Source organism: Bubalus kerabau, chromosome 1 (genome assembly GCF_029407905.1).
Source record: "Bubalus kerabau isolate K-KA32 ecotype Philippines breed swamp buffalo chromosome 1, PCC_UOA_SB_1v2, whole genome shotgun sequence".
Taxonomy (NCBI): domain Eukaryota; kingdom Metazoa; phylum Chordata; class Mammalia; order Artiodactyla; family Bovidae; genus Bubalus; species Bubalus kerabau.
The window spans coordinates 193,562,086-193,584,261 of record NC_073624.1 but is presented as its reverse complement, the minus strand read 5'-3'; the positions used below and the strand labels follow the sequence as shown (position 1 = coordinate 193,584,261).

At 38.0% G+C, this 22,176-nt stretch overlaps 1 long non-coding RNA gene across 1 annotated transcript; it reads left to right on the top strand.

Moving 5' to 3' along the window:
* Window positions 1–15,333: 15,333 nt before the first annotated feature.
* Window positions 15,334–21,944, top strand: LOC129628838 (uncharacterized). The gene is made up of 3 exons (XR_008702920.1): window positions 15,334–15,974; window positions 19,699–19,949; window positions 21,485–21,944. It is a non-coding gene; the product is annotated as an uncharacterized LOC129628838 (long non-coding RNA).
* Window positions 21,945–22,176: the final 232 nt, after the last annotated feature.

The window sequence follows — 22,176 nt, the reverse complement described above, 5'->3', positions numbered from 1 at the left end:
AATTCCTATTTAGATGCTGCTTTATTCCCTTCAAATATAATTTAATGCATTTTTTACAGTTAAGAACATGATAAATACACACGTTTATATCTTTTTTCCTCTACAATTTTATATCTCACACCCTTCCCACCCCCCACCCCCTGCTCCGCCACTTTACAGAGTAAGAGGTAGTGAAGTCTGATATAGAGTTTTCTAGTTTTGGCATTTAGTAGCTTTGTTACCTTGGGCAAGTTGAGCAACCCTGCTGGTGACAGTTTCTTTATCTATAATAACAGGTAATAATATCTACCTCCCAAGGTGGAAATCTGAAGATTAAATGAGATTATTCCTGAATGGTACCTAATTCACTGCTGGCACAGAGTTTGGGCAGCTTCTGCTTCTAGAAACATTTCCTCATGCTAGTCTTAAAAATAAATATGTTGTAATGTTTCTCTTACAATAAACACTCATATCTCTCATTCCTGGATATTTGGATTGCTTTAAATATTCTATTATTATAAATAAACATTTTAAGATCATCTATATGCTTAAATTTTTATCACATCTTATTTCCATAGGAGATTTTTAATTACTGACCAGACATTATTGACATATTTAAGGCTTTGATAACAAAAATGCTCCATTTTCTCCAACAAGCTAATACCAATACATCTCCTCAGTCTCTTTTTTTCATAAAATGCAGATTTCTTATTTTCCTTCTTAGATTTTTTTTGTCATTGTATCTTTATCCCTTCTTTCTAAAAGATTTGACTCCAATAAATTATTATTGCTACTTTTATATACCTCTCTCCTTTTTCCTCCCTGCTTTCTTAAGTTCCAGATGCTCTTATTAGTTTGGGGCTATAACTCCATGTTTGATAAGAGCTCTATTCTATCTTTTATTGAAAAAAAAAGCATGTAATTGGGAATATTTTCCTAAGTTATTTTTAATCTTGAAAACTACATCTTCATGATATATTTTCTTTAGCCTTTTGGGGAAAACCTTGAATACTGTCATTGGCCTATTTGTATCTAAATTTTATACAAGACAGAGACAGACTGTAATTTTCTTTGTTCTAATAGCCACTATGTTAGCATTTTGAATAAGTACACTTTAAAACTTTATAAGCAGTTGGCCATTCATTCGTAGTCTTCATATATAATATTTAAGGTAGTAAAGCAGTGCTTAAGATCACTTCTTAGTCTATAGGGAGATATTACACTTGTATTTTCCACCCCAGTTTCAAAACATCCAGGAAAAGGTGCCTAGATATCTTTCCTTCATCTGCAAACTGACGAAATCAGGGGGTATGGTTATCACAAGATTAATTTATGCACAGGAATTAATCAGCCATCACTTATTGCATATAGAGTGTGGGCAGCAGATTATGTGCACTACAGCAGAAGAACTGAAGGAAACAAAAGGCTTGTGCCTTTCCTTCTAAGAACTTTGAATCTGGTTGGGGTAGACAGGACAAAATAGAGAAAAGAGAACTAAGCTTATAAGGTGTGGTGTCCAGGAATAGAAGAGATGGTGCTATAGGGCTTTCAATGAGAAGGCGTACAGACTAGAGGGGTCAGAGAAAGTGTTAGGCCAGCTGAAGTTTGATGAACAGATAGGATGTAGATGGACGAAGGGAAGGATGATGTGTGCAGTGGGTAAGAGTGGTGGGGGATTGGAGGAGGAAGGTCAAAGTAGATCATAGTGTTTCAGGAATCCTAGCAGTATGACCAAGCCGCACAGCAGCAGATAAAAGCCTTAGTGAGGCTGTAAAATGGAATGCAGCAGGGCTCTAGGGGCAAAAATTCCCCCTAAACGCAGAGGTCTCTGCCACATATGTGAGGGAGCATTGTCCAAGCAATTCAAACTTGCAGGTTTATGAGTGAATCAGTTTAGTCACTGGTCAGTGTACATATGGAAACCAGAACGTTTTCTATACTTGGTATTTGATGTGGGTTTTGACTTGTTCGGTAATGATTTGTCTTATTCACAGATGTTATCTGTTCCAAGTAATTTTCAGTGAGCAAGTGAGGGAGGGTAAACAGCAAGGAAAAGGAACGAACTAACAGGAGTAGAAAAAGACCTAATAAACTATGCCAAGAACAGCTGTGCTTTGGCCTCATAAGGGCATATGTTCTGGGAAAAAAGTACTTTAAGAAAATGAGATTAAAACCAGTGAGATTATGCAGATAGAAATCAAACTGGAACTTGGAATTTCCCAAAGATTGACAACCAAATGACAGTGCTAAGAAGGAAAATCGACTCCCTACAAAAAAATCACTCAAAGCCAAGTTCAGCCAGGAAAATCCAAGTGACGGGGTGCTGCTTCAGCATTTTTATTCATTCTTAACAAAATGGGCAATTTACCAGTAAGTTTCACAGCGTGATTGATGAGAAGGGGATAAACTTTTGCCATGAATTACTCAAGTTCTGTTGTAGTGAAGCTTCTGTGGTCAGCTTCTGTGCTTCATTGCTGAAACTTTTAGTAGTTTTAGTAGTGCTGAAACTTTTATACTGCTTACCTCATGTCTTAGGTTACAGTATAGGACTTTAGCTGGGAATGGAGAAGGTTGGAATCTTGAAGTCTATTTAGTTGATTTTTTAATCAACGGTTACACAGTTTGCTTGTGACAATCCTCAAAAGGAAAGTTGTGTTCTGGAGCTTTTGTAGAGTATGCTTTAGAAATTTTACCATTTAGTTACAGTTTTCACATACAGTATTTAAGATAGCAAAGCAATGTTTTAGATACCTTCTTAGTCTGTTGGAAGACATCATCTGTAATATTTATTATTACTGATATTAGTATTAGAAAATAATTCACTTAATATTTGAGTCACGTTTAGAACGATGATTGTTCATTTACACTGATGTGAAATGTTACAAGTAAAAGAAGACAAGACTTCTGAACATTTTAAATCTAGGCTTTCTTTAAGTGAATTCAGATTTACTTTCTGCTTCTGTTGGTTTGACTATTTGTGATGTGAACTTGAACAAGGTCATCTATAGCATCCCTCACAGTGTCTTTTAGAGATCAGCAATCTTTTTCCATAAAAAAACAGATAGTAAAAATTTTAGGCTTTCTGGGGAGAGTAGGTGGTCCCCATCACAACTACACACCTCTACTATTAAAACCCAAGAGCAGCCATAGACAATAAGGAAATGACTGAGTATGAGTGTGATAATAAACTTGACAAAAACAGACAGTGGGTCAGATTTTCCCAGCACATTGTAGATGCCCTTTCTGATCTATGTTTTAAAACCTTAAATAGAGACTTAAGTGAAAGAAACAGAAAATTGGGTTGTTAGTTCAATATTTCAGCTGTATTTCCCATTATATATTTTTCTATTCTTGATGCTAAATTAATGTGATTTCTAAAAATCTATATGAATTATTTATATTACTTATGAAAAAGATCTCCATTGGAAGGAAAAGTTGCAAGAAGATAAAACTCTTAATTTTAATCTTGCCTATTTCTTAGCCAGAAAAAGCATCATTTTCTAGAATATGTATTTTATACATATTTAAATCTAGGCTTTCTTTGAGTGAATTCAGATTTAGTTACCAGTGTCTACTTATTGCTCACATACACATGCTCAGTTGCTTCAGTTATGTTCAACTCTCTGTAACCTTATGAAAAGTAGCCCACCAGACTCCTCTGTCCATGGGATTCTCAGGCAAGAATACTGGAGTGGGTTGCCATGCCCTCCTCCAGGGGATCTTCTCGAGCCAGGAATTAAACCCACATCTCCTGTGATTCATGCATTGCAGGCGGATTCTTCATCTGCTGGGTCAATGGGGAAGCCTATATATATATATATATATATTTATTTATTTATTTATCTTTTGCAATGTCTGCAAATTCTAATAATATTTTGATTTCCTTATTTTAGTTTGTTAAAACTGTAGGACAAGCTCTCACTCCAAGTTTGGATAATGTGTGCCTTCGTTCTAGGTGGAAATTGTGGTGGTGGTGAAGCAGGACCTGGAAAAACATGAAGGAAAAAAAGAGAGAGAATCAATGACATAGCTTAATGCCTTTGCTATTTTTGAAACCAGGGGTTAAAACTTGTGAATATAGTGAGTGAATTGTGTGTAAATGGTAAAAGGTGAGTCTGTAAAGTGAAGATATTTTATGGTTTCCCTTATGGTAAGAAAGAAGGGAAGAAGCTAAGAACCACTGAATGCATATATGTCATAGGCATTATGTTAGAGATTTTTTAAACTATAAGAGCAAAGTAGATACTTTTAGCTTAACATTTGCAGTTGAGGAAACTGAAGCTTGGAAAAGTTAATATCATAATTAGTTAATAGCTGAGCCAGTATTGAAACATGAACTATAAAATTAAAAAGCCCAAACTTCTTCCATTGTACTTCATTGTAGAGATTTGACTCACTAAGACATGTCTGATGAATGAGTCATCAGCATCTATGAGAAGTTCAGTGATGGCTTCACTATGCAGCCTAGGATGACTCTCAGTGGTACATGAAAGGAATGATGTTCAGGAATAGCACAGGCTAGGTGATGGCACAAATCTACCAGAGGCAAAGTGGACATAATTGAAAAGTGAGAGATAAATGACTAATTTGGATGTGACTGGCTTGTATGGATGTTTCTTCCCCCGAATCAAATCTTAGCAAGCAAAAGGCTGATGTCAGTTCTTCAGTGGAAAAATCACAGTTCTTCACTCTGTTTCCAAAGCAAAGCCATTCACTACCCAGATCCCTCTGATTGAAGATTCTTCTGGAAGACCTTGCAAAGCCCCAAGTACAAATGATAAACATTCTTCTGATCCATTCCCAAAGGAATGTACAGCCTATTACCAGGCTTACTATGCACTGAAATAAGGGGAATATTCAGCTTGATAAAGGCTTCTCAGCTGCCAGGAGATCTGAAACACCATCATGGTTCTCCAGTTAGGAAGCTCTGGAGGTGCTGGAGTTTGGCACAAGTTAAAGTGGATCGAGTGAGTACCTGTGTGTGGGAAAATAGGGATACACAACCTGACTCAGTAACTGACAGAAGCCTTACATTTTTTCACTGACCTATGAAATAATAGCTAATAAAGGCCAAGTGAGAATGGCCAAATGGAAAACTTTCCATCCTTTCAAACAATTGTCTGAAACAATTTCACATTTCACCCAGAATTTCGAGAGATTATTCTGATCTCCAAAGAGTTAAAGGATATAAGATTAGCTGTTCCCAAGATGTCCCCTTTTAATTCACCTACTTGCCCCTTGCCCCCAATACTAGATGAATCCTTGTAGATGATGGTGTCTAAAAGTTCATCCCAGTAGTAATATTTCCAATCCCAGAAAATATACTGAACCTGATATTTTTACTGAAATAGACTGGCAAGTGCTCTGGCATTTGAAATGTGCTATTCATCCATTATAAGCAGAGTACATCATGAGAAACGCTGGGCTGGATGAAGAACAAGCTGGACTCAAGATTGCCAGGAGAAATATCAATAACCTCAGATGTGCAGATGACACCACTCTTATGGCAGAAAGCGAAGAAGAACTAAAGAGCCTCTTAATGAAAGTGAAAGAGAAGAGTGAAAAAGTTGGCTTAAAGCTCAACATTCAGAAAATGAAGATCATGGCATATGGTCCCATCAATTCATGGCAAATAGATGGGGGAACAGTGGAAACAGTGGCAGACTTTATTTCCTTGGGTTCCAAAATCAGTGCAGATGGTGACTACAGCCATGAAATTAAAAGACGCTTACTCCTTGGAAGGAAAGGTATGACCAACTTAGACAGCCTATTAAAAAGCAGAGACATTACTTTGCCAACAAATGTACATCTAGTCAAGGCTATGGTTTTTTCAGTGGTCATGTATGGATGTGACAGTTGGACTATAAAAACAGCTGAGTGCCATAAAATTGATGCTTTTGCACTGTGGTGTTGGAGAAGACTCTTGAAAGTCCCTTGGACTGCAAGGAGATCCAACCAGTCCATCCTAAAAGAGATCAGTCCTGAGTGTTCATTGGAAGGACTGATGTTGAAGCTGAAACTCCAATACTTCGGCCAACAGATACGAAAAGCTGACTCATCTGAAAAGACCCTGATGCTGAGAATGATCGAACACAGGAGGAGAAGGGGATGACAAAGGATAAGATGGTTGGATAGCATCACCGACTCAATGGACATGCTGCTGCTGCTGCTGCTAAGTCGCTTCAGTCGTGTCCAACTCTGTGCGACCCCATAGATGGCAGCCCACTATGCTCCTCTGTCCCTGGGATTCTCCAGGCAAGAATACTGGAGTGGGTTGCCATTTTCTTCTCCAATGCATGAAAGTGAAAAGTGAAAGTGAAGTCACTCAACTCCAGGAGTTGGTGATAGACAGGGAATGCTGTCTGGCATGCTGAGATCCATGGGGTTGCAAAGAATTGGACACGACTGATCGACTGAACTGAACTGAACTGATTCATCCATTAAATGTATTCTTCTCAATTCCCTTAAGAAGGATCAACAATAATTTACATTTACATGAGAAGAGAAGTGAGATATATGTTCTCTTGTTTTTGGCTGTTAATTCTCCCTAATTTATGTCCCAACAAAGCTTGAAGGGAGCTTTCTCATCTTGATATTCTATAGAATATCATGCTGGTAAACTATGTTGATGGCATCATGTTAATTAGACCAGGTAGAAGGAAGTGACAAGTAATCTAGAAACATTCTAGAAATACTAAGAAGTCATGCATTTGAAAACATGGGTAATAAATCCCATGAGAATTCAAAGGCCAGTTATAACAATGAAGTCTGCAGCTTGGCAGATAATCCCTACAACTTTCCACTAATAAAGTGACAGGATATATTGCGCTTGGCAATAATGCTCATTCCTACTTATTCAGTGACTTAGAAGATCGCCAAGTCAGAGTGGAGCCCAGAGTAAGGAGAACAGGTTTTGTACCCTAGAATATCTATGGTGTTAGGAGTTTCCATGATAGGAAAGAAAGCTTATGGTACCTATATCTATCCCTGACAGAAAGATGCTTCATAAACTTTTAGAAATCTAGACCAAGGTTTTTTTCCTCTTGCAGGAGAGAACTACTCACCATTTTGTAAATATCTCCTGGCATACCATAGGCCTTGGTAAACACTGAGTGCCTGACCATGGAAGACCAAATGACTATGCAATGCAATTTCGTATCATGACTTGAGTTTTATTATTAACAGTTACTCTGGAATACCTAGCTTATACTAGAATTATTACAGGCAAACTGGGGTTTAAGGATATTGTACTTCTAGATGACAACTTATGATCAACTGAAAGACTAGGAAACAATTGAGCTTAGTTCTCAGATAAGTTGAACACCATGTTGCTATCAGCTATAAGTAAACTCGAGCACAATACAGACCATAAGAGAAGGGAAATTCCCCTAGCGGGCAAAGCTGAGACCTGTACACTTAGAGGTTCACTTTGCACGTATCAAGAAATTGCATGAGGTATGGATATATGTGGACACCTAAGATGTGGCTGATGGCACAAATGGTAAGTCAGGAGACTTGAAGGAGTAAAATTGGAAGATTAGAGTCAAAGGTATATGGAAAATACATTTTGAATGGTCTTACAGGAGTGACTGTTAAGACATGGGTTTTTGTGCCTCATGTTCAGTTCACTTCAGTTCCATCACCCAGTCATATCCGACTCTTTGCAACTCCATGGACTGCAGTGAACCAGGCCTCCCTGTCCATCACCAACTCCCGGAGTTTACTCAAACTCATGTCCATTGAGTCGGTGATGCCATCCAACCATCTCATCCTCTGCATCCCCTTCTCCTCCTGCCTTCAATCTTTCCCAGCACCAGGGTCTTTTCATATGAGTCAGTTCTTCGCATCAAGTGGCCAAAGTATTGGAGTTTCAGCTTCAACATCAGTCCTTCCAATGAACACTCAGGACTGATTTCCTATAGGATGGACTGGGTGGATCTCCTTGCAGTCCAAGGGACTCTCAAGAGTCTTCTCCAACACCACAGCTCAAAAGCATCAATTCTTTGGCACTTAGTTTTCTTTATAGTCCAACTCTCACATCCATGGGGTCACAAAGAGTCTGGCATTCACATTCATACATGACTACTGGAAAAACCATAGTTTTGACTAGATGGACCTTTGTTGGCAAAGTAATGTCTCTGCTTTTTAATATGCTGTCTAGGTTGGTCGTAACTTTTCTTCCAAGGAGCTAGTGTCTTTTAATTTCATGGCTGCAGTCACCATCTGCAGTGATCTTGGAGCCCCCAAAAATAAAGTCTGTTACTCTTTCCATTGTCTCCCATCTATTTTCTGTGGAGTGATGGGACCAGATGCCATGATCTTAGTTTTCTGAATGTTGAGTTTTAATGCAGCTTTTCACTCTCCTCTTTCACTTTCATCAAGAGGCTCTTTAGTTCCTCTTCACTTTCTGCCATAAGGGTGGTGTCATCTGCATGTCTGAGGGTATTGATATTTCCCCTGGCAAACTTGATTCCATCTTGTGCTTCACCCAGTCCATCATTTCTCAGAATGTACTTTGCATATAAGTTAAATAAACAGGGTGACAATATACAGCCTTGACATACTCCTTTCCCGATTTGGAACAGTCCATTTTTCCATGTGCCTCATGTTAATACCTGACAAAAAAAGCTCACGATCAAGACATCATTAATAAGTGGAAAGACAGAAAGAGTTGCTCTGTGAGATCAGACTTGGCCTCTCTGCTGCTGGAACAATGTCCTGCTCATGACGTGAGATCCTTGATGGCTAACAGCTGGGATTAAAGGGAGAAATATCAATAACCTCAGATATGCAGATGACACCACCCTTATGGCAGAAAGTGAGGAAGAACTAAAGAGCCCTTGATGAAAATAAAAGAGGAGAGTGAAAAAGTTGGGTTAAAGCTCAACATTCAGAAAATGAAGATCATGGCATCCAGTCCCATCACTTCATGGCAAAATGATGGGGAAACAGTGGAAACAGTGGCTGACTTTATTTTTCTGGGCTCCAAAATCACTGCAGATGGTGACTGCAGCCATGAAATTAAAAGACACTTACTCCTTGGAAGGAAAGTTATGACCAACCTAGACAACATATTAAAAAGTAGAGACATTACTTTGTCAACAAAAGTCCATCTAGTCAAGGTTATGGTTTTTCCAGTAGTCATGTATGGATGTGAGAGTTGGACTACAAAGAAAGCTGAGTGCTGAAGAATTGATGCTTTTGAACTGTGGTGTTGGAGAAGACTCTCAAGAGTCCCTTGGACTGCAAGGAGATCCATCCAGTCCATCCTAAAGGAGAAAAGTCTGGGTGTTCATTGGTAGGACTGATGCTGAAGCTGAAACTCCAATACTTTGGCCACCTGATGCAAAGAGCTGACTCATTTGAAAAGACCCTGATGCTGGGAAAGATCAAAAATGGGAGGAGAAGGGGACGACAGAGGATGAGATGGTTGGATGGCATCACCGACTCAATGGACATGGGTTTAGGTGGACTCTGGGAGTTGGTGATGGACAGGGAGGCCTGGTGTGCTGTGCTTCCTGGGGTCACAAAGAGTCGGACACAACTGAGAAACTAAACTGAACTGAATTCTTAACAAAGTTGAATTAGCAACTGCTTCTTGAGTATCCAAAGTGTCAGTATCAGTGACCAGTACTTATCCCTCAATATAGCACTATCCTTTGAGGATATAGCCCAGCCACTTAGTGCTAGATTGACTTTGTTTGATCTTCCATCCATTCTTGAGAGAGCAGCAGTTTATCCTTAGAAAGACAGCTTTTTTTCTTGCCACACAATGCCTCTGCAAGCTCAATTTTTCAGGACTTCTAGAGTGCCTGATCCATTACTATAGGTTCAGATCAATTCAGTTCAGTCACTCAGTTGTGTCTGACTCTTTGCGACCCCATGGACTACAGCATGCCAGACTTCCCTGTCCATCACCAACTCCTGGAGCTTGCATAGACTCATGTCCAATCGAGTCAGTGATGCCACCCAACCATATCATCCTCTGTCGTCCCCTTCTCCTCCTGCCTTCAGTCTTTCCCAGCATCAGGGTCTTTTATTATATCATTATCATAGGTATCTCTCTCTCTCTGTGTCTCTCTTTAGTTACTAAGTCGTGTCCAACTCTTGTGACCCCATGGACTGTAGCCTGCCAGGCTCCTCTGTCCATGGGATTCTCTGGGCAATAACACTGGAGTGGATTGCCATTTCCTATGCACAATTCTGCTCTCTGCAAATGTGTAGTCTCAGTTAAACACATTGTCCATTAGGAAGTGTGATAATTGGTCCATGGCCAGAGACTCTACTTGTCTTTCGGTCCACCTATGACCTAGATGTGTGTGCATGCTAAGTCTCTTTAGTCGTGTCTGACTCTTTGCAACCCTATAGACTATAGCCCTCCAGGCTTCTCTGTCCATGGGATTCTCCAGGCAGGAATACTGGAGCGGGTTGCCATTTCCTTCTCCAGGGGATCTTTCCAACCCAGGGATTGAGCCTGCCTATGACCCAGACATAGATTTATGGGACAGCTGTTATAGATAAGAAACTAGTTGGAACAGCTGTTATAGATAAGAAAATAGTTGGAACAGCTGTTATAGATAGGAAAATAGCTTGAGATTAAAAACTCTGAGAGTTTGAATTTCTGTCCTACAGGCTGTGGTACATGCCATGAACCAATTAACTAGAATATATTGCTTTGAGAACTAAAGGGGTAGAAGCAAGACTGACTCCTCATCATCACCTGGAAGTGACCCACTTGTAGAATTGTCATTTTTTTGGCCACAGTTAGTGATATTTCTGGATTCCCAGAAGAATGCTTCTATAAGAGGACATGGTGAAGTTCTTCTGAACTTGAAAGTGTTCAGGTGATGGTCATATGTGCAAATCCTCATGCCAGTGGACCATCATGCCAAGAAAGGACTTAACATATTGGCAACTCAGGTTGCCACAGGGATCTGTTTGATGACATACAGTGAGAGCAAAGAATCCTGTGTCTGGAAGCAGGAGAGTCACTGGAGCATCCTTTGATGCCTCTGTGCCCAGTGATAATGGCCATCAAACAATTGCAGCAACCATGGCCTGACAAAAACACAGCTTTATAATTTTCTAATATTAGCATATTATTTGCTTACATTCAATGTGTATTTTCTTATCTACTCTTTTTAGAATGTAAATACAATGCCAGGATATTTATTTTGTTCATTAGTTTATCTTAAGTGGCTAGAACATAGTAGAGGTTCAATAAATATTTTTTTCAATATGTAAATAATTTTCCCAGTGGTCATGTATGGATGTGAGAGTTGGACTATAAAGAAAGCTGAGTGCCGAAGAATTGATGCTTTTGAACTGTGGTGTTGGAGAAGACTCTTGAGAGTCTCTTGGACTGCAAGGAAATCCAACCAGTCCATCCTAAAGGAAATCAGTCCTGGGTGTTCATTGGAAGGACTGATGTTGAAACTGAAACTCCAATACTTTGGCCACCTGATGTGAAGAGCTGACTCATTCAAAAAGACCCTGATGCTGGGAAAGATTGAAGGCAGGAGGAGAAGGGGAGTACAGAGGATGAGCTGGTTGGATGGCATCACCGACTCGATGGACATGGGTTTGGGTGGTCTCCAGGAGTTGGTGATGGACAGGGAGGCCTGGCGTGCTGCTGTTCATGGGGTCGCAAAGAGTTGGACACGACTGAGCAACTGAACTGAACTGAAATAAATAATAATATAACTAATGTTGACAGGAGAAGGAACAGAACTGGAAGGTAGCATAAATGTACAAATTGATCATCTTTCAAGTACTAGAATCCTGCTTTCCTCCCTCCTGTTCTCCTAGATATATTAACAGGACACGCTCCAAATCAACTTCCGGTAACTTAAATATTTATCTTTGGAAAACAAGGAGTGAGAATTGGATTGGATTTTTTGTAGATTCTCTGCCTTTCTTTTTCTTGGTTTACTCCCTTACTTGATTTTAAAACATTTTTCTGGGTGAATACTTAAGAGAGCATGGGAGATAATATTTTCAAATGCTTACTTGACTGAGAAATATGTTCATTCCGTCTTCTCTTAGGAATGATAATATCACTGTATATAGAATTATGGGCTTTGGACTGTGTATTGCTTTCTAGCACTCATTGTTTGAGTAGCCAAAAGCATTTCTGAGTTCCGTTCTCTTTATCGATGCCCCTCTCTGTCCCCCCTCCCTGCCCTAAGAGATTTAGGAATCTTAATAACTCAATAAGTGACTATATAATTTTCTCTTCCATTCATTATATCAGGCACTTGGTGATCATTTACAGTTTTAAATTCTCTATCCTTTAGTTCTGATGAAATTGCCTGCAGACCTCCCTTATAATTTGAGAAGTCTTTTACTTTCCTTTTCATGTGTTGTTGTTTTGCAATCTTCATGCATTACTTCTAAAATTTAGGCTTAAACTCAGGGATTCTAGTGGCATGTCTTTGATGCTATGAAAGAAACTAACTAGATGGTAGGAGAGCATGAAGCCCATGTGCAAAAGAAACAAGTATTAGAAATGGGAAAAGCCTGTACCTCCTGAGTTCCCAATGATCTCTCTGGTTCCTGGATCTGCTTTTTCTTCCATTTTATGGAGATTCCACATATTGGTTGAACTAGTTTGACTTCTGTTCCTGCTAAAGTGACCCTTGAATATTACACAGTGTTTTACTGAAATGTGAAAAGGCACTCATTTATGCTATTTGTTTTCCAGAGATGTACAATTTGGTTAAAATTCCCTTGACTCTCCAATTTCCAGCCATGACTGGGAAGCTGGTCCTCACCGAGGTAACATCTGAGAAGAGACGCTTGTTTTAAAGAATCTTCCTTGGTATTAATTCCATGCCAGAACTTTAAAATTTAGAAGAGTGTGTCAAGGAAATTGAAATTAGCATTCTCAGTGTCTTTGAAGTTAAGATAATGTAAGATAATTTAGTCATTAGTGTTAGTCATTCAGTTGCTAACTGTTGTGTCCGACTCTTGGAGACCCCATGGACTGCAGCCTGCCAGGCTCCACTGTCCATGAAATTCTCCTGGCAAGAATATGGAGTGGGTAGCCATTCCCTTCTCCAGGGCGTCTTCCCAACCCAGAGATTGAACCTGGGTCTACTGCATTGCAGGCAAATTCTTTACCATCTGAGCTACCAGGGAAGCCCATATTCCTGCCCAAAGGCTGACAACTAGATTTAATCATTTTTAAAATGTTTTCCAGGGAGAGAAGTAGAAGGTCTCAATGATAAAAAAATCCATATACATACTTAATAGAAAATGTTGTCATGATAAACATACTAAATTGTTTTTTCATCACATGAAAGCTAATCAAATATGCAGAAAAATGCTTAAATCACTAAACACAACTAAATGTAAGCATGTTAAATTCTATCTTTATAATTCCATAAACCTTTGACAATTTATAGTATGTATGTGGTGTCAAAATGTGATTAATTAAATTTAAATTTAATTAAAATTAAATTTACTATGGTATGTTTGCTTATATTTAAATGATTATTTGGTTCATCAAAATATATGCCACAAAAAATTAAAATAATCTGTTTAAAATTTTGCAATTTTCCATTAATGTTTTCTATGTAAAGGGCATAAAACTCCATAGAGTTTTTTTTTATGATATTGAGAAAGTGAAATAACTTCCATGAATGGATAGCAAATCAATTTGCAAGTGAAATGCATTCTAATTCCTTGTTGTCCACAAAGCAATCTTTTGGCTTTTAAATTATTAAAAATAATTTCCAATGATAAAATCATCAATCATAAATCATTAGGTGTTATTTGGCATAAAACTGGCAATGAATTCAAAGAATTGAGTGACATTGCTAAACATAACTACTTCTATTCCTCTATTTATAAGAACAAGAATTCTTAGCACTTACATCTATAAAAACAATAAATAGGAATAAAATTGATGCTTTATGCTGTCCATAGACTACTATTGATGGAATTAAATTTATGAAGTCATGCTGAATGGATTTAAAAAAATCTTTAAACAATCTTTTTTAAAAATTATAACCACAGAAAACTTTAAAAAATGAAATATTTGCTGGTGTGTGTCACCACTAGCAGAGATGTCATTTAAAGATTATCTCCCACCCAAACAACAGCAGGTTTCTTTGTTTTATGATTGACGCATGATAGACTCTGGTGGATGATGTGTTTTTATAGGAGAGGATCGGCCTGTTTAAAAAAATAAAAAGGGAGTGGAGAGAAGAAAAATTGTTTTTATCAACATACTAAATCTTTTTCAGTGTATTCACTATTGAATCCAAAATAAATATTTCAACTTTCATTTTTCATCCTTAGATTTCAGTAGCACAGCATTGATCATTTTATGTCACAGTTTTTCTGCAACATCAGTTAAAAGAAGGATTTAGTTCAGGAATGTGCTGTGCTAACAGAGTTAGTAGGAGTAATGAATGCAGTGAAACATATCCACACTGTATACTTTCCATCTGTAGGACTTTTAGGAAAAGGAGGATACTCGAGTGGTCATTGGGGCCAAGTGGATACAAGATTCTCTAGTCATTGTGTGAATAAGGAAAATCTTTAAATCAGAGGATGGATTCTGTTAGACAGTAGTTGGTATTTTTCGGGAGAAAACGATATTCTATTTTGCAACATTGAACCCTGGCCAATTTGGCAAGAACATAAATCCTACTTCTCTTTCACTAGGTTTTCATACATTGTGATATGTTTTTAGGTTCATCCAGATTTAAAATTTAGAATAGTCCATTCTGAAGGAGATCAGCCCTGGGATTTCTTTGGAAGGAATGATGCTAAAGCTGAAACTCCAGTACTTTGGCCACCTCATGCAAAGAGTTGACTCATTGGAAAAGACTCTGATGCTGGGAGGGTGCGGGCAGCGAGCTCCGCCCATGGCAAAGGTCATGAGGAAGGAGGCTTGGCATACGCAAAGGCGGAATCAAGCCTCAGGAGTCTCCCTGGAAATTCTCGAGCATCTACCCCCAAAACCAGAGTCTGCCTACTTTCTGCTTTCACCTACACCTCTGACTTTATGGAGGGCTGTCCCCCACTACCTCTCTCTGAAAAAAGAGTTAGCTTACAGCTCCAGTTAATAATTCCTAGGTGTGACAGTGTTTCAACCTACAAACTCCTTTGGAAATCCTCTAGCCTGCCTGAATAGGTTTTTCCGGCCACATGTGATTGCTCAGAGCCTCCCAACTGTGAGAGGCATGAGATGTTCTAAACTGTCTAAATACAGATTCCTTTGAGCAGTGAAAAGATTGATTAGAAATTGTATTGGTGAAGGGTTTTTCACTTGTTGGGCCAATGTTTGCTGCTAAGTCTCCATATCCCTTACCTGCTGTGTCCCTGGCAGTGTATTGATTAATGTAATTGGTGTAAATAGTAGCTTTAATGTTTCTAACTTGGGAACCTTGAGTTAATTCTTTTTCTTGTTATAGCCCACCACACCTTTGCTCTGTAGGAATGCAACTTTAATGCTTTGGGAGGGTAGCGCTTGACTAATCACCTTTAGAGAAAAATAAGTTTTCTGAAGAAAGGGTCTTAAAATGTTAACAGGCCTCCGGGCCAGAAGATGATGCAAATCACCTAAACTTTTGCATATGATAAGTTTGCAGGAAGAAAGCCTGGCTTACTGCATGACTCTACCCCTTCCCCCATTATCCTCTATGCATAACTTAAGGTATAAAAACTACTTTGAAAAATAAAGTGTGGGCCTTGTTCACCGAAACTTGGTCTCCCCATGTCGTTCTTTCTCTCACCTTCTGGCTGAATTATTCAGCCTCTTTTCTCCACTGAATTTCCTCACTGAGCTATCCTTATTCTATTACTCTTTATATCGTTAATTAACGTCTAATTAAGCAGTTGTTTCCTGATCCTCGCCGACGCCGTCCCCGCTTCGAATTCCCTGGATCCACCGGGGCTGGACCCTGGCAGGAGGGATTGGGGGCAGGAGGAGAAGGGGACGACAGAGGATGAGATGGCTGGATGGCATCACTGACTCGATGGACGTGAGTCTCGGTGAACTCCGGGAGCTGGTGATGGACAGTGAGGCCTGGCGTGCTGCGATTCATGGGGTCGCAAAGAGTCGGACACGACTGAGCGACTGATCTGATCTGATCTGATCTTCTTGGGGAATAGAATTTCTTTCACTATGAAGGGGTCATCTTTGTTTTTTTCCTTAATGTTTACTTCATCTGATATTAATTCTATGACTCTCCTTTGGTCACTGTTCAGTAAAGCTTACTCTATCATTTTACTTTCATCCTTATGTTTTGATGTGTCTTCTTATAATGTACTAAAATTAATTTTTGAAAAATTGAGCCTGACAATCTTAAATTTATTTCATACTGTTTGTCCTGCATGTTGTAAGTTCATCTTTCCTTTGGAGATGATGAAATGTTTTTTGTCCATTTTTTAATGCTGCTAATTTGGAAGTTAAAAACCTTGCTTCTATAATATGAGGTTACTCTTCCATCCTAAGCTATATAAAAACATAGAGCTGGGTTTTAAAATTCCCTTATAGACAATACAAGAATATTAGAAAAGGTTGACTTCATTTATTTCTAAACCTATTCAAGAACTCAGGTTGCTGTGCATTTTTGCCTTGTTTTAATAGCTCAATAAGACTTTACTATTTTTGTTGTTTTAAACGCCAATGTTTATTTATATTTTTAAATTTTTTCTGAGGTATAATTTGTATACAGCTATTTGCACTGAAATACTGTTTTCTAGTCTGTGTTTTATCATTTTGTTTTCTTACAATAACTTTAGAAGAGCAAAATTATCTTGTCTTTCATACTTTTAGTTTCCCATCTAAAAAAATTCACCTACTCCAAGTTTATGAAATCTTTCTCCTATTTGTTTTTTGAGGAATTTTATATTTTTAACTTTCATGATAAATCTATAATACATTAAAAGTTAATATTCATATATGCTGCGGGGGAAAAGAAAGTTTTACTGTTTTTTCTACATAAAAGTATCTGGTTGTTTCACTATCATTTGCTAGAAATGTTTTCCTTAATACATTGGTGTATCTTAAAGACATAATGGAAAATCAGTTGACCACATATATGTAGATACATGTCTGAACTTCCTGTTTTGTTCAATGGATCTGTGTAACTATTATTATGCAGTCTCGATTATTGTAGCATTATTATAAGCTTTGAAATGAGATAATATAATGCCCACAACTCTATTTCCTTTAAAAATTTGTTGTAAGCTACTTTAAATCTTTTGCATTTCCACATAAATTTAAGAATCAGATTTTTATGTGAATAAGTATGCAAGGAATTTGCAAATTTTGTTAAATTTATAGACCAAATTGAATAGAAATGACATGTAAATAATAGTAAATGTTCCAAACTGTGAGCATGATATATTTCTCCAATTAGATCATGTTTAATATCTACAATATTTTTAGCTTAAATTGTTCAGTTCTTGCATATTATTTTAAATCTACTCTCTTATATGTCATATGTTTTGATGTTATGATAAATGATATTTTACAATTTCAATCAATTTAATTTCGGTTTTATACTTAGGTCCATTTTCTATATAGTGTGAGGTAATATTCAGGTCCTCTTTTTTCATGGATCTGTTTCTGGGTGTTGCATTCTGTTCATTTGACCTATGCATGTATGCTCTACTAGCACCATTTCACTTTCATGCATTGGAGAAGGAAATGGCAACCCACTCCAGGTTTCTTGCCTGGAGAATCCCAGGGACGGGGGAGCCTAGTGGGCTGCTGTCTATGGGGTCGCACAGAGTCAGACACAACTGAAGTGACTTAGCAGCAGCAGCAGCACCATTCTGTCAGATTATAGTTTTATATTAAGTTTTAAGATGAAGTAATGTGAGTTTTCCATTTTTTTCATTATCCTTTTGGATATTCTAGTTCCTTTGACTTTTCAGATAGATTTTAGAATAAGCATGTCAATGTTTTTAAAAAATTCTTGCTGGGACTTTGATTAGGATGTATTGAATCTGCAGATTAATTTAAGGAGAGTTGGCATCTCAAATAGTGAGTTTTCTAAATCATAAACATGATATAGTTCACAATTTATTTAACTCTTCTCTAATATCTTTTATCTTATATGTTTTCAATTTGTATCTAAAGATTTTTGGTGTCCTGGTGTAACTGGGGATGATGTTGGTTTCTTTTTTATTTTTTAATAAGTTTTTTTTTATGTGAATCAGTTTTTAAATCTTTAAAAATATGTTTAAAGTACAAAGTATGTGGGATCTTAGCTTCCTGCACTGGAATGGGGAGTCTTATCCACTGGACTGCCAGGGAAATCCCACTGTTCTCTTTTCTTTTTTAATTTCAGGTTTAAATATTTTATGACTAGTATATGGTAATATATTGATACATCTGTTTATTCTTTCCTTTGTATTGATACATTGGTCTTATATTTCAATAACTTGATAAACTCAATTATAATATTATTTCTATATATCCTTTTAGGTTTTCTACATAAAGAAACATAATCAGTGAATAAAAATGGCTTCCTTTCTTATTGCACAAACTGAATGCTTTAAACTTCTTTTTCTTGCCTTATTGCACTGGCTAGGATATTGAGCAAAAGTAATGAAAGAGGACATCATTAACTTACTCATGATACTTGTGAAAAATCACTCAATCTTTCATTATGAGATATCATATTAAATGGGGGTTTGGCAGGTGTTCATTAGCATATTAAGCAAGTTTCCTCTGTTCTTAATTTGCTGAGTTTTTATAATGAATGAATGTTGAATTTTAGCAATTTTTTTTTCTGTATCTATTGAGCTGAACGTTGATTTTTCTTTAGACTGTTGATATAATGAATTCTGTTTTCTGAACTTTGAGTGTTAAACCAGTCTTGTAGACCCAGGATAAAACCCACTTGATTATGAGACATCATCTTTTTAATGTTTTTATGGATTAAATTATATTAATAAATAATATTACATTAAGGATTTTTTGCAATTACATTCATAAAGCATCTTAAATTTTATTCTTATATTATTTACTGGTTTTATTTCATAAAATACATTTTTAAGTGTTTCTAATTTCTTGAAGAGTTGGTATAAAGTCAATATTATTCTTTAATGCTTTGGTAGAATTCATCAGTGAAATTAAGCTTGGGGATTGCTTTGCTGGAAGTGTTTTAACTATAAATTTAATTCATTTGGTTGATATAAGACTAAATTATTTATTTCTTCTTGAATAAGCTTTGGTGTAGGTTGTCTTTGTTAAAGGATTTATATATTTTAATAAGTTATTGAATTTATGACCAAAAATCAATAATATATCTTTATATCCTCTTAATACCTTTCAGAGTCACAAAAAAACTTCTCCTTTTACTCCTAATATTGGTATTTTGTGCCTTCTTTCTCTCATATGGCTTTTCCTTGATCAGTATGTCAAGTATATCAATTTTATTAATTTCTATAAGAATTCAACTTACGGTTTCCTTGATTTTTTTTTCTTTTTTTGATTTGCAGTTTCATCGATTACTGTTCTTTATTTTCTTTTCTACTTGCTTAGAGTTTAATTTGCTCTTTTTTAGGTCCTTATGTTTCAAATCTTAAGCACTTAATTCTATAACTGCTAGTTGTGATGGGGCAGTTCTCTGCTCAGTGGCCATCTCTGCCCTATTGGCATGGGGTCTGATCCCAAGTTGCCAGAGCAGAAGCCCTTAGCCCCAACTGACTCTGTTCCCTTTGTGAGTGTGTTTTTCCCTTTCTCTGCAGTGGGACCTCCCACCTCCCTGATCACAGCAAGGAAATGCTGAAGCCAGTGGGGCTCCTGTCAGTCACAGACAGAGGTCAGAGTTGTCTCTGATGAGCTATCTCTGCAGGGGTCCATATTTGCTTCCCTCATTTGGGTCAGCCCATCACTGTCTCCAGTCTCCAGCACCATGCTGTGAAGCCACCTCCAGCAACACCACCTATTGTACTGCAGAGCCAGTAGGGTTGTGTGGACTCTTGATATGTATTGGCAGGTGAGCTGTGGTGGGGTGGCTGCTGTTAGAAATCTGGGCTGCGTCTACTGTGCTTCTTGAGTAATTACCAACAATGGCTGCTACTGCCTGACCCCAGGGGACTGGGGACTGGTTTGCCTCTGCCTCCCAGAGTCTTCTCTCTGTTTGTGGCCACCGCAGGTCCAGTACTGTGCTATGATGTGGAGTGAGCAGGGCCTCAGTGTTCACTCAGCTTGGGCTGGGTATGTGCCAAGGCAGTTGCCTGCAACCTGGCAGTGGCTAGAGTAGACCTCTCTCTGCCCTGCCTAGTAGGCAAGTCAACATGAGCACTCCTTGTGAGTAGAATCCAGGCTTCTCATAGCCTTTTTGTTAGTCCCAGCATTCCTCCCACTAGCTAAGGGTGCTTGTCTCCCCTGTGTAGGTAGGACCCCAGGACCAGAGCGCTTAGTCCGTGGCTCTCACGGCTCATTCTTTAGGGCAAATCTCTACCTATGTATTCTTCCATTTTCTCGGAGACCCTGTCAGGGACACATGTCCCAACACTATCACTTTTCTCCCCTTCCTACAGGATTATGTGTGCATCTTTCATACAGTTTTGATTGCACAGGAGTCTTTCTGCCAGTTTCCAGTTAGTTTTCAGTGAGACTTGTTCCACATGTAGATGTATTTTGACATGTTCATGGAGTACCCACATCCTTATATTCTACCATCTTGATGGATCTCTTCCCAATGATGTTGAATTAATATTCAGTTTTGGGGGTTTATCATCATGAACTCAAGGGTTTTTAATATAATTAATGTGTATTCAGTTGCATTCAATATTCATTAGATGCTTAAATTTTTCTATTTTTGTTTAACAAAAGTCCCTGCATGTTCATTTCTATGTCATTCTAAAATAACTTATTAGTTTTTAATACTTCCTTTGCTTTCCAGTATCGGCTATTTCTTGTTTTATCCATTTGACTTACTATTTACTCTTGACTATTAAAAAATGACGATATTAGTAAGCTTCTCTCCATATGTGAACAGGAAATATTACCTTTCTTTGAGGATATTCTACTTTCCCACAATACTGATGACTTCAACTCAACTCTCACAAATTGCCCTGCTTGTGTTCCAATTCTATTTGGTTTGGGGTGATGGTTAATTATAGTAGTGCCAGTTTTGGAAACTTTTAGGAAGCCCACAGGGAAGATTTCCAGTTCCAGACATTGATGGTTCTTTTTAGAATAAGTGATGCTTAGCGTCTGTGCTTTTACCTGGGACCCAGTCATCAACTCTGGGGCAAAAGAAATCCCATTTAACCTCCTGTCACAATTTCTGCAAAACATCCAGGTTCGTTGGTTGAATTTTTAGTCCCTGTACTATAGGTAAGGTAATACTTGGTGATAATTGCTTTTATGGAGATGGATCAATTCCGGGCACATTTCCCACACTGGTATGAGGCCCAATTTCCTTTACATTCACAGGTGATATGCCCAATACTCCTATAAACAATTTTGTGTTAGCTCTGATTACTTTTCCGATTTTGAATTCTCTTTATTCCTGGCACCTAGCTGTGAAGAAGGCTGAGCACCGAAGGATTGATGCTTTTGAACTGTGGTGTTGGAGAAGACGCTTGAGAGTCCCTTGGACTGCAGGGAGATCCAACCAGTCCATTCTGAAGGAGATCAGCTCTGGGATTTATTTGGAAGGAATGATGCTCAAGCTGAAACTCCAGTACTTTGGCCACCTCATGCGAAAAGTTGACTCATTGGAAAAGAGTCTGATGCTGGGAGGGATTGGGGGCAGGAGGAGAAGGGGACGACAGAGGATGAGATGGCTGGATGGCATCACTGACTCGATGGATGTGAGTTTCAGTGAACTCCGGGAGTTGGTGATGGACAGGGAGGCCTGGCGTGCTGCGATTCATGGGGTCGCAAAGAGTCGGACACGATTGAGTGACTGAACTGAACTGAACTGAATTGAGATGTTTTTTGGTTTCAAGCTTGGTGTGGCATTAAATTTCATTTTTAGCGATAAGCTATCTGTGGTCCTTATGTTTCTTGGTATAGAAGTCCATTCAGTTTCCCATAATGACAGGAAGTTATGAACATCCTAACAAGAGATGAAAATTAGACATTTAAAAGCCTTCTAAATATTTCCTGGCAAAGAAGGGTAAAAAAGTTGATTAAAAACTTTTTTTACCCACTGAATATTTTGAAAATTTGTGAACGCCATCAAGTAAAACAAAACATAAGTTATTTTA